The sequence below is a fragment of the Mustela nigripes genome, unplaced genomic scaffold (assembly GCF_022355385.1).
Source record: "Mustela nigripes isolate SB6536 unplaced genomic scaffold, MUSNIG.SB6536 HiC_scaffold_20, whole genome shotgun sequence".
In the NCBI taxonomy this organism is placed as follows: domain Eukaryota; kingdom Metazoa; phylum Chordata; class Mammalia; order Carnivora; family Mustelidae; genus Mustela; species Mustela nigripes.
In genome coordinates this window covers 541,268-552,300 of record NW_026739436.1, presented here as the reverse complement: position 1 = coordinate 552,300, position 11,033 = coordinate 541,268, and the positions used below count along the sequence as shown (strand labels likewise).

The 11,033-nt window shown below is 37.6% G+C and overlaps 1 pseudogene; it reads right to left on the bottom strand.

The window, feature by feature from the left end:
* Nucleotides 1-8,712: 8,712 nt before the first annotated feature.
* LOC132008016 (tubulin alpha-1A chain-like) lies at nt 8,713-10,375 on the bottom strand (annotated as a pseudogene).
* Between the last annotated feature and the right edge of the window lie 658 nt (nt 10,376-11,033).

The window sequence follows — 11,033 nt, the reverse complement described above, 5'->3', positions numbered from 1 at the left end:
AAAACTCAACAAAAAAAGAACCCAAATAATTCAATTTAAAAATGGGCAAATGGGGTGCCTGGATGACAGTCAGTTAAGCTTATGCCTTTGGCTTACGTTGCGATCCCAGAGTCCTGTGATAGAGTCTCACATATAGCATCCAGTTCTGGAGAGTCTGCTTCACTCTCTAATACCACCACCACCGTTTCCACTTGTGATCTCTCTCTCTCACAGATAAATAAATAAAGTCTTTTTTAAAAAATAAAAATGGGAGGCGCCTGGGTGGCTCACCGGGTTGAGCCGCTGCCTTCGGCTAGGGTCATGAACTCGGAGTACTGGGATTGAGCCCCGCGTCTGCCTCTCTGCTCGGCGGGGAACCTGCTCCCTCCTCTCTCTCTGCCTGCTTGTGATCTCTCTCAAATAAATAAATAAAATCTTTAAAAAAATTCATTAAAAAATAAAAATGGGCAAAGGACCTGAATACACATTTTTACCCAAAGAAGACATACAAGTGGCCAACAGAACACATGAAAAGATGTTCATCATGGAACTGCAAATCAGAAGTATGGTGAGGTACCACTTTATACCTGTGAGCTGGGCTAGAATCTAAAAGATAAAAATTACAAGTGTTGGCAAGAATGTGGAAAAAGGGAAACTTCATACACTTGTGATAGAAATGGATATTAGCATAGCCACTGTAGAAAACAGTATGGAGGTTCCTTGAAAAAATAAAATAGAATTACCATATAATCCACAACTAGATATTTACCCAAAGAAAATGAAAACACTGATTAAAAAAGATATATGCACTGCTATATTTATGGAAGCACTCTTTATAATAGCTAATATATGGAAGCAGCCCAAGCATCCATCAAGAGAGATGTGAGATATATATACCATAATTACATATATATGTATCCATATATAATTATGTATTATTATATTTTGTATATGGATACAATTATATATGGCTATATTATATTTATTCATTCCATATATTATATATATGGATACCATATTCTATTATATATATGTCACTTGGCAAATCTTATTCCTTATTATATGGAACATAATATTTCTTATTCTTTATTATATGGAATATGTAATTATTATACATATATGAAATATTTACTATTACTCAGTGATAATAAAGAATGAAATCTTGCCATTTGTGACAGTAGATGGTGCTAGAAAGTAAAATGCTAAGCAAAACAAGTCTGTCAGAGAAAGACAAATACTATACAATTTCACTCATAAGTGGAATCTAAGAAACAAAAGAACCTAACAAAGACAGAAACAGACCTACAACTGGAGAACAAAGTGATGGTTGCCAGAGAGGAGCAGGGTGGGAGGTTGGGTTAAATAAGTGAAGGAAGTGGAATGGAATGAAAAACTCACAGGGATGAAAGGCAGAATAGGACTAGAGTCACTGGTATTGTCATAGTGTTGTATGGTGACAGATGATAGTTGCACTTGTGGGGAACTCAGCATAACATACCAAGGCGTTAAACCACTATGTTATATACTAAAACTAATAAAACTATTTATCAACTTTAATTTTTAAAAGTAAATTATAATTTTACTTTTTTAAAGATTTTATTTGATGGAGAGAGAGAGAACATAAGGAGGGATGCAGCAATCAGAGGAACAAGCAGGCTCCCCACTAAGAAAGAAGACCCTGGGATCATGACCTGAGCTAAAGGCAGATGCTTAACTGACAAGGCATCCAAGCATTCCGAATAATAATTATAAAAAATAGAAGTAGAAAGAAAAAGTCCATATTCAGAGCTAGTGTATGGTAAAAAAAAGGCTGCTCGAAGATGTAAGGAAATACCATTGAGTTTCAGATTGTTTCCTACATCACAATTTATCACCACCTTTAAATATCACCACTCAGAAGATCACTAAATGATATGGACTTAATTCTTTTCCTCCCAATTAAAAAATTCTTGTTAAAGTCCTACACCTCAATGTAACTATATATTTCAAGACAAGGCCTTTGAAAAGGTAATTAAGTTAAGCAAGGTGATTATATAATCCATTATAATTCTATATAATGCAATAGGTCTGGTGGCTTATAAAAGAATGAAGATGAATACAGAAAAAAATATCATGTGAAAATGTAGGGAGAAGACAGACATCTACAAGCCAAAGAGAGAGGTCTTTGGAGAATTCAACATTAACAACAGCTTCATCTTGGACTTCATATCTCTAAACCATGAGAAAATACATTTCTGTTGTTTGAATCACCCAATCTATGGTATCTTGTTATGGGAGTCTAGGAAATGAATAACATTAAGTATCCATAAGTGTTCTTATTGAATAATTCTTTGAAGATGTCACTTCATGATAACTGGGAAATATCTCAAGTGAGGAAAAAAGATTAACTACTTGCTAAATCAGGGACAATACATGACACTGGAAAAGGAAGCAATAAAATATTCAAAGAACCAAGAGGGAGGACAGTGATTATGAATGCTGCCCAAGAATGTTGAGGTAGTTTACCAGTTGGAGGCATGATGGCAGGTACTGTTTGGTAACATTTTGTAGAAAATGTACATTCCATATACACCCACATTGAAAAATATCTAGTGCCTTATTCCCTATTTTGGATTTTGTTACATATATTTGATATTCTAAATCAATTTTGATTGTTTCATTATGTCATGGTATAAACTATTTGCATATATGTCCACAAATAACATTATCTTGTATCCATGCTTCTTTTTTTTTTTTTAAGATTTTATTTATTTATTTGACAGAGAGAGAGATCACAAGTAGGCAGGGAGGAAGGTAGAGAGAAGGGGAAGCAGGCTCCCTGCTTAGGAGAGAGCCTGATGCAGGGCTGAATATCAGTACTCTGAGACCATGCCTGAGCCAAAGGCAGAGACTTAACCCACTGAGCCACCCAGGCGCCCTCCATGCTTCTTAAGTTTGATCACTTTGGATTCGTTTGAGATTTATTTATTTTACAAAGAAAGAAAGAGAAAGAGCATAAGAGAGTTGGGGGTGGGAGGAAGACTCAGAGGATCTTCAAGCAGATTCCATGCTAAGCAAGGAGTCCAATGCAGGGTTTGACCCGTGACCCAGAGCTAAAACCAAGACCCAGTTAAATATTATCTTTTAACTGCTTCCAATCAAGAGATAGAGCTTGGGAGATTAATATCAATAAGATAATGGAATAGGAAACACAAGTCATCCTTTATATAGACATAGATCTAACAACAAAATTTCTTCATGAAATCAAAAAGCCAGTTAAGATATCCCATACTCCAGGAAAGCAGGAAGTCAACCAAAGGGCAACAAGGTAGAAAAATTCCCAGTACTTACTGACCAGAGTACTTACTGATCAGTACTCACTGATCCAAAGTGATCAAAGCCCCTGTTGTTTCTTCCCCCACTACCCCATAATTGGGAGAAACCCCAATCCTAAATTCTCCATGGGGAGAAAAAGTGAGAAAAATGTTTGTGAGGTGCTCAACATTTTCAGGTTGCTCCCAGGGACTGGTTTCTGTCCTTCATGAATCTAAACAATGACAGGTACATGATGCTATGTTTCTGACATTTTCTGTTGAAAACAGGTAACCAGGGGCTCTGGGATGCAGTCTGTTGAGCAGGTAACTCTTGATTTCAGCTCAGGTCATGAGCTACTGGGACTTCATCAGGATCAAAAGCTTTTGCACAGCAAAGGAAACAGTCCACAATAACCAAAAGACAACTGACAGAATGGGAGAAGATATTTTCAAATGGATATCAGATAAAGGGCTAGTATCCAAAATCTATAAAGAACTTAGCAAACTCAACACCCAAAGAACAAATAACCCGATCAAGAAATGGACAGAGGACATGGATGGACATTTCTCCCAAGAAGACATCCAGATGGCTGACAGACACATGAAAAAGTGCTCAGCATCAGAAAAAAACTAATCGGCATCAAATCAAAACCACAGTGAGATCCCACCTCACACCGGTCAGAACAGCTAAAATTAGTAAGTTGGGAAATGACAGATGCTGGCGAGGATGCAGTGAAAAAGGAACCCTCCTGCACTGTTGGTGGGAATGCAAGCTGGTGCAGCCACTCTGGAAAACAGCACAGAGGTTCCTCAAAAAATTGAAAATACAGCTATCCTATGACCCAGTAATCGCACTACTGAGTATTCACTCTAAAGATACAAACATAGTGATAAAAAGGGGCACATGCACCCAAATTTTTATGGCAGCAATGTCCCCAGTACCCAAATTAGGCAAAGAACCTAGATGTCCACAAACAGATGAGTGGATAAAGAAGATGTGGTATATATAAACAATGGACTACAATGCAGCCATCAAAAGAAATGAAATCTTGCCATTTGCCATGATGTGGATGGAACTAGAGGGTATTATGCTGAGCAAAATAAGTCAATCAGAGAAAGACAATTATCATATGATCGCTCTGATATGAGGAATTTGAGAGGCAGGGTGGGAGGTTGTGGGGGTAGGGAAGGAAAAAATGAAACAAGATAGGATCAGGAGAGAGAAAAATCATAAGAGACTCAATCTCACAAAACAAACTGCGGGTTGCTGGGGGTGGAGAAGATAGGGATTGGGGAGGCTATTCTATGGTGAGTGCTGTGAATTGTGTAAGCCTGATGATTCACAGACCTGTACCCCTGGGGCAAATAACACATTACATGTTAATAAAAAAAAATTAAAAATATATTTTAAAAATTAAAGAAAAAATGGAGTCTATCTCCCCACAGTTCAAATCTGAAATGTCCTTACCACTAGGTCTGGCCAAGAGAATGTTATGAAAAGTGATGTTGTGCCATTTGTGAGGTTTAGACTTTAAGAGGTCTTGCATGTTTTCTCTTATTCTCTCCAAGACCCTACCAAGGCAACATGTGAACAAACCTGGATTAACAAAGTCCAGGATGAGAGATCACTAGTGCCAGAGAAATGCAACACCAGATAAAGCAATCCTAAACCAGCTAGTCTCTAGCCAACCCAATAACTGACTAAAAATCCCATCCTACAGAAAGCAAAAGAACTGCCCAGGAGTGCCTGGCCGGCCCAGTCCATAGCGTGTGCAACTCTTGATTTCAGGTTTGTAAGTTCAATTCCTACACTAGGTGTAAAGATTACTTAAGAAAAATAAAAGTCTTAAAAACAAAAAGACAAACAAAGCCTGTCCAGCTCCCCCTATCCCCAAATGCCAAACTACAAAATCACAAGCTACTATATGGTTGTTGGTAATCTAAATACATGAGGATAACCTTGTAAAAACTAACTCATATACTTAACAAGGTCTTTTTTCTCTTGTGTAGCCTTGTAGTTAAATTAGACAGCTGTTCAGGTCAAAGAAAGCAGTAAAAGTGAGTAGTCACAATGGAGTTAGAAGACTCACCTAACACTTTCAAAGCAGACATGCTTGATTTTCTTAAGCATTGCCTGACTTTTCTAATTAACCCCTGTTTAGTCTACTTACTAAATAAATAAAAGATAAAATTATTAGATATCACCATTCAAAAACGAGGTCAAGGTAAGCAAAGTCCCCAGATATGGAACCAATGCCAAAATGCCTTTTAATATATGGAAAATAAACATGCAGAAATGAAATAGAGAACAGTATCCATTTGTTATGGACAAAACTACATACAGTACTTATCTTTAAAGAAATCTTACAAAACACGTAAGGATCTGTATGTTGAAAGTACCAAGTGCTGTTGAAAGAAGTAATTGAAAATGGGATAAATGAAAAGATATTGATTGGAAGACCAATCTGGCTTATATTTATATTTAATGCAATTCCTCTCAGAATCCCCAAAAGGTTTACATAGACAGAGCAAAGCTTACTTTAAAACTGATAAGGAAATGGAAAGCTCTACAAAAGTCAAAATAATTTTGAAAAGAAAATAAAGTGGGAGGAATCACTGCTCCCTAATTAAGATTTTATCAAGACAGTATGGTACTTACAAAGGGACAGACACAAAAATCAATGGAAGATAATGAAGAACCAGAAATAGACCCACACAACTTACCAGTATTTTTTCTGATGAAAATGCAAAACTAATAGAAGAGATCATTAATAGCAGTTCAATGAATAGCGCTGGAGCAAATGTTTACCTATAGAACCAAAAATTTAATAAAAATAAATAAACCTCTATCTAGATTTCACACTTTAAATAAAATTAGCTAAAAATACATTATGAACGTAAAGGTAAAATGCAAAACTGAAAAATGTTTTTAAAATTATTTAAAATTATTAAAGATTATTAAAAATATGGGGAAACTCCTCAGGGGCCACCTAACTGACTAAATCAGTAGAGCATGCAACTCTTGATCTTGTGGTTGTGAGTTTGAACCCTACATTGGAGGTACACTTACTTTTAAAAATAAATAAACAGGACAAGACAAAGGGATTTAATATAAGTGACCCAGTTTTTGGCTATTTTAACTAATGCTCTTATGAACACTGGTGTTCAAGTAAATATCTGAATTCCTGTTTCCAATTCTTTTAGGTACATACACAGCAGTGAAGTTGCGAAATCATATTGTCATACTTTTACTATTTTTTGAGGGACTTCCATACTGTTTTCCACAATGGTTGCACAATTTTACAATTCCACCATTGATGCTCAAATGTTCTCTACATTTTTGCCAACACTTAACTATCTTCTGCTTTTTAAATAAGAGACAGTATCATATTGTCTTCATTAAAGTCTTAATTTCAGAGTAGTGATTCCACCAATAACTAAAATAATAGGTGGTATCTTGTGGTAGCTTTGATTTACTTTTCCCTTATGGTTGTAATAAGAATCTTCATTTGTTTATCAACCATTTGTACACACACACCAGAAATATCTGTTCAATTATTTTCCTTGTTTTGGAATCAGCTTGTGATATTGCCATTTTTGAGTAGATTTCCTACATTTTCATCTAAGATTTTGTGGTTTTAGCTCTTACATCTTTTGTTTGGGTATTTTTGAAATATTATTTACATTTACTTATTTCTTTTTATTTGCTTATTTTTAAAGAATAACTGCATACAAACTTTATTGGTCTCAGATGTTAGCTATGAAATTTAGGTCACTGACCTTTTTTCATTAATTTTAGTATATAGTGTTAAGAAGGGGTTTGCTTTCATTTTCTTCCATTTGGATATTCAGTTTTCTTAGTATCATTTGTTGAAAAGACTGTCCTTTCTCCATTGAATGTTTCTGGCATCCTTGCCAAAATTATTTGGCTATGAATGTGAAGGTTTATGTCTAGACTTTCAATTCTGTTCCATTGGTTTTTGTGTCAATCTTTTGACCTGTGTTGACCCAAGTTTTATTTCTGACCCTTATTATATTCCATTGGACTGTATGTCTATCATTAGGACTACTATAGCTTTGTACTAAGTTTTTTAATTAGGAGGTATAAATCTTCCAACTTTATCCCTCTTTCTTAAGATAGTTTTAACTACTTGGAGTCCCTAAGAGTTTTACCAAAAAAAAAAAAAAAATCATTGGAATTTTAATAGAAACTGCATTGACTCCATCAATTACTTTGGGTAATATTGACATCTTAACAACACTAATTTTAAAATCCATAGGGAGGGGTAAAGAGAGAAGGAGAGAGAAACTCTAAGCAGACTCCATGCTGAGAAGTCTTACTCAGGGCTCCATCTCATGACCCTGGGATCATGACATAAGCTGAAACCATGACATAAGCTGAAACCTTAACCAACTGCCCCCTCATGTGCCCCTGTTTTGTTGTTTCAGTGTACAAGTGTGTTATCTCCTCAGTTAACTTATAAGTATTTTATTCCCTGGGGAACTTGGGTGGCTTAATTGCTTAAGCATCAGACTCCATTTTGGCTCACATCATGATCTTGGGGTTGTGGGATCAAGTCCTGCATCAAGCTCTGCACTCAGCATGGAGTTTGCTCATCTCTCTCCCTCTCTCTCAAAATCCTCCTCCAATTCACACTCTCTCTCTAAAATAAGTAAATATCTTTTTTTTAAGTATTCTTTTATATTATATCATAAACATCATTATTTTCTTAATTTCCTTCAGATTCTTTATTAGTATATAGATATATAATTAATTTTTATATGTAGATTTTGTATCCGGTTCTAACAGGTTTTTTTAGTGTGTGAAATCTTTGGACTTTTATACATATAAGATCGATCAACAGAGATATGCTTCTTTTATCTGATTTAAATACTTTTACTTCTTTTTCCCTATTTGCTCTAGTTAGAACTCCTAGTAGTATGTTGACTAGAAACAGCAAAAACAGCTGTCTTTATCTTACTCTGATCTTAATCTTTAACCACTGTGTTAGCTATGGGGTTTCCATATGTGGCTTTATTACACTGAGTTAGTTTCCTTCTGTTCCTAGTTTGAGTGTTTTTATCAACAAAATGTTTGGAATTTTGTCAAATGCTTGTTTTGCATGTATCAAAATGATTTTTCTGTCAAGAAATGAAGACAGAGAAAGGACCACAATAACAACAGCACAAGAAAGAAGCGAAGCAAATTGGAAAAACAAAACAAAACAATAAAATGAAAAATCAAACAAGAAAAATATCAGAAGAAAACAAAAAACTAGATCCAAAAACCTAGATTTGATCTGCTTATTAAAAGAAAGTAGATCTCAAAAAAAAAAAAGAAAAAGAAAGTAAATCTCAAAATAGGAAAGAAAGGGAAATATATACTTTCATTTTATTGTAATATATAGATATAAGCCAAAAAAGAAGATACAAGACTGAATCCATTTAAGACAGGGAATACTTTATTCAAACCCATCAGAGAAATGGACAGCTTGGGTCTGTAACAAAGCGTTGTGTTTTAAAGCATAGGTCAGTAATTGTATATGAGAGTATACACTGCTACATACAAATTAACTGATCAGAGCACTTTTCAATATTCAAAACAGAATAAGCTTCCCTGTAAAAGCAGCACCTTTGTGACATTTTTAACTTTAGTATTCCTCTCCTTCTTCTTCACCCTCTCCTTCAACAGAATCTACACCAACCTCCTCATAATCCTTCTCAAGGGCAGCCATGTCCTCACAGGCCTCAGAAAACTCTCCTTCCTCCATGCCCTCCCCCACATACCAGTGAACAAAGGCACGCTTGGCATACATCAGGTCAAACTTGTGGTCCAGGCGAGCCCAGGCCTCAGCGATGGCTGTGGTGTTGCTCAGCATGCACACAGCTCACTGGACTTTGGCCAGGTCTCCACTGGGCACCACAGTGGGAGGCTGGTAATTAATGCCCACTTTGAAGCCAGTGGGACACCAGTCCACAAACTGGATGGTACGCTTGGTCTTGATGGTGGCAATGGCGGCATTGACATCTTTGGGAACCACATCACCACGGTACAACAGGCAGCAAGCCATGTATTTACCATGGCGAGGGTCACATTTCACCATCTGGTTGGCTGGCTCAAAGCACACGTTGGTGATCTCTGCTACAGAAAGCTGTTCATGGTAGGCTTTCTCAGCAGAGATGACAGGGGCATAGGTGGCCAAAGGGAAGTGGATACGGGGATAGGGCACCAGGTTGGTCTGGAATTCTGTCAGATCAACGTTCAGGGCTCCATCAAATCTGAGGGAAGCGGCGGTGATGGAGGACACAATCTGGCCTATCAACCTATTTAGATTAGTGTAGGTTGGGCGTTCAATATCGAGGTTTCTATGACAGATGTCATAGATGGCCTTGTTGTCTACCATGAAGGCACAATCAGAGTGCTCCGGGGTGGTGTGGGTTGTGAGGATGGAGTTGTAGGGCTCAACTACAGCTGTGGAAACCTGAGGGGCTGGGTAGATGGAGAACTCCAGCTTGGACTTCTTGCCATAATCGACAGAGAGACATTCCATCAGCAGGGAGGTGAACCCGGAACCAGTTCCCCCTCCAAAGCTGTGGAAAACCAAGAAGCCCTGAAGACCTGTGCACTGGTCAGCCAGCTTCCGAATTCGGTCCAAGACAAGGTCAATGATCTCTTTGCCAATGGTGTAGTGCCCTCGGGCGTAGTTGTTGGCAGCATCTTCCTTGCCTGTGATGAGCTGCTCAGGGTGGAAGAGCTGGCTGTAGGTGCCAGTGCGAACTTCATCAATGACTGTGGGTTCCAGGTCTACAAACACGGCCCGGGGCACATGCTTGCCAGCGCCCGTCTCACTGAAGAAGGTGTTGAAGGAGTCGTCTCCTCCCCCGATGGTCTTGTCACTTGGCATCTGGCCATCGGGCTGAATGCCATGCTCCAGGCAATAGAGCTCCCAGCAGGCATTGCCGATCTGGACACCAGCCTGGCCGACGTGGATGGAAATACACTCACGCATGGTCGCTGCTTTGCGTCTGCCTAGCAGATGGCGGAGAGGAAGAGGAGAGGTTGTTGCTTCTTACAGCGCGACTCTTAGGCGGTCGATGTAAGAGAACCTAAGCCAAAAAGTTTTTAAAATATTTAAAGTAATTTTATTTTATCAATTTTATTAAATTTATTTAAATTTAAAATTTTAAATATATATACGTATATTTTATTGTAACATCTAATATCTATATTACAATAAAATATACAATATTTTATAATATATATAATAAAATGAAATTTTTAAAAAATTATATATGTGTGTGTATATATACGCAATTTAAAAATAATAAAAAGAACTGAAAAAAGAAAATAGCTGAAAATATAAAATTGAAAGATTAAAAACACACACAAATGCCCTTTCTCGCCTAGAGCTGAAGCGTGGAAGTTCTCTCTGCTCAGGAAACTTGGTGGGAGCAGTGATATGTACTAGCCTCCTGGGGAAGGTGCCTATGGCGTGGATTGCCAGCTAAACTCACTCTAGGGGAAAGGCTTGTAGGGGGAATGGGGAGGCAGGGCTTGGTTGTGGGTTTCTGGACTCTAGTAGGTGGCACTGGTTTCCTCCCTAAAGTCTATCAGCAACGCTGATGGGATGAAAAGGGCTCTGCCTCCCCTCTCCCTGTCCCAGGACTGAAAATTCCCAGCTCCCCACTCTTGAGTGAGCCCTCACAGAAGAGTCATAAGACACAATTGTGTCCCCTACTTTCCAACAGAACTCACCCAGC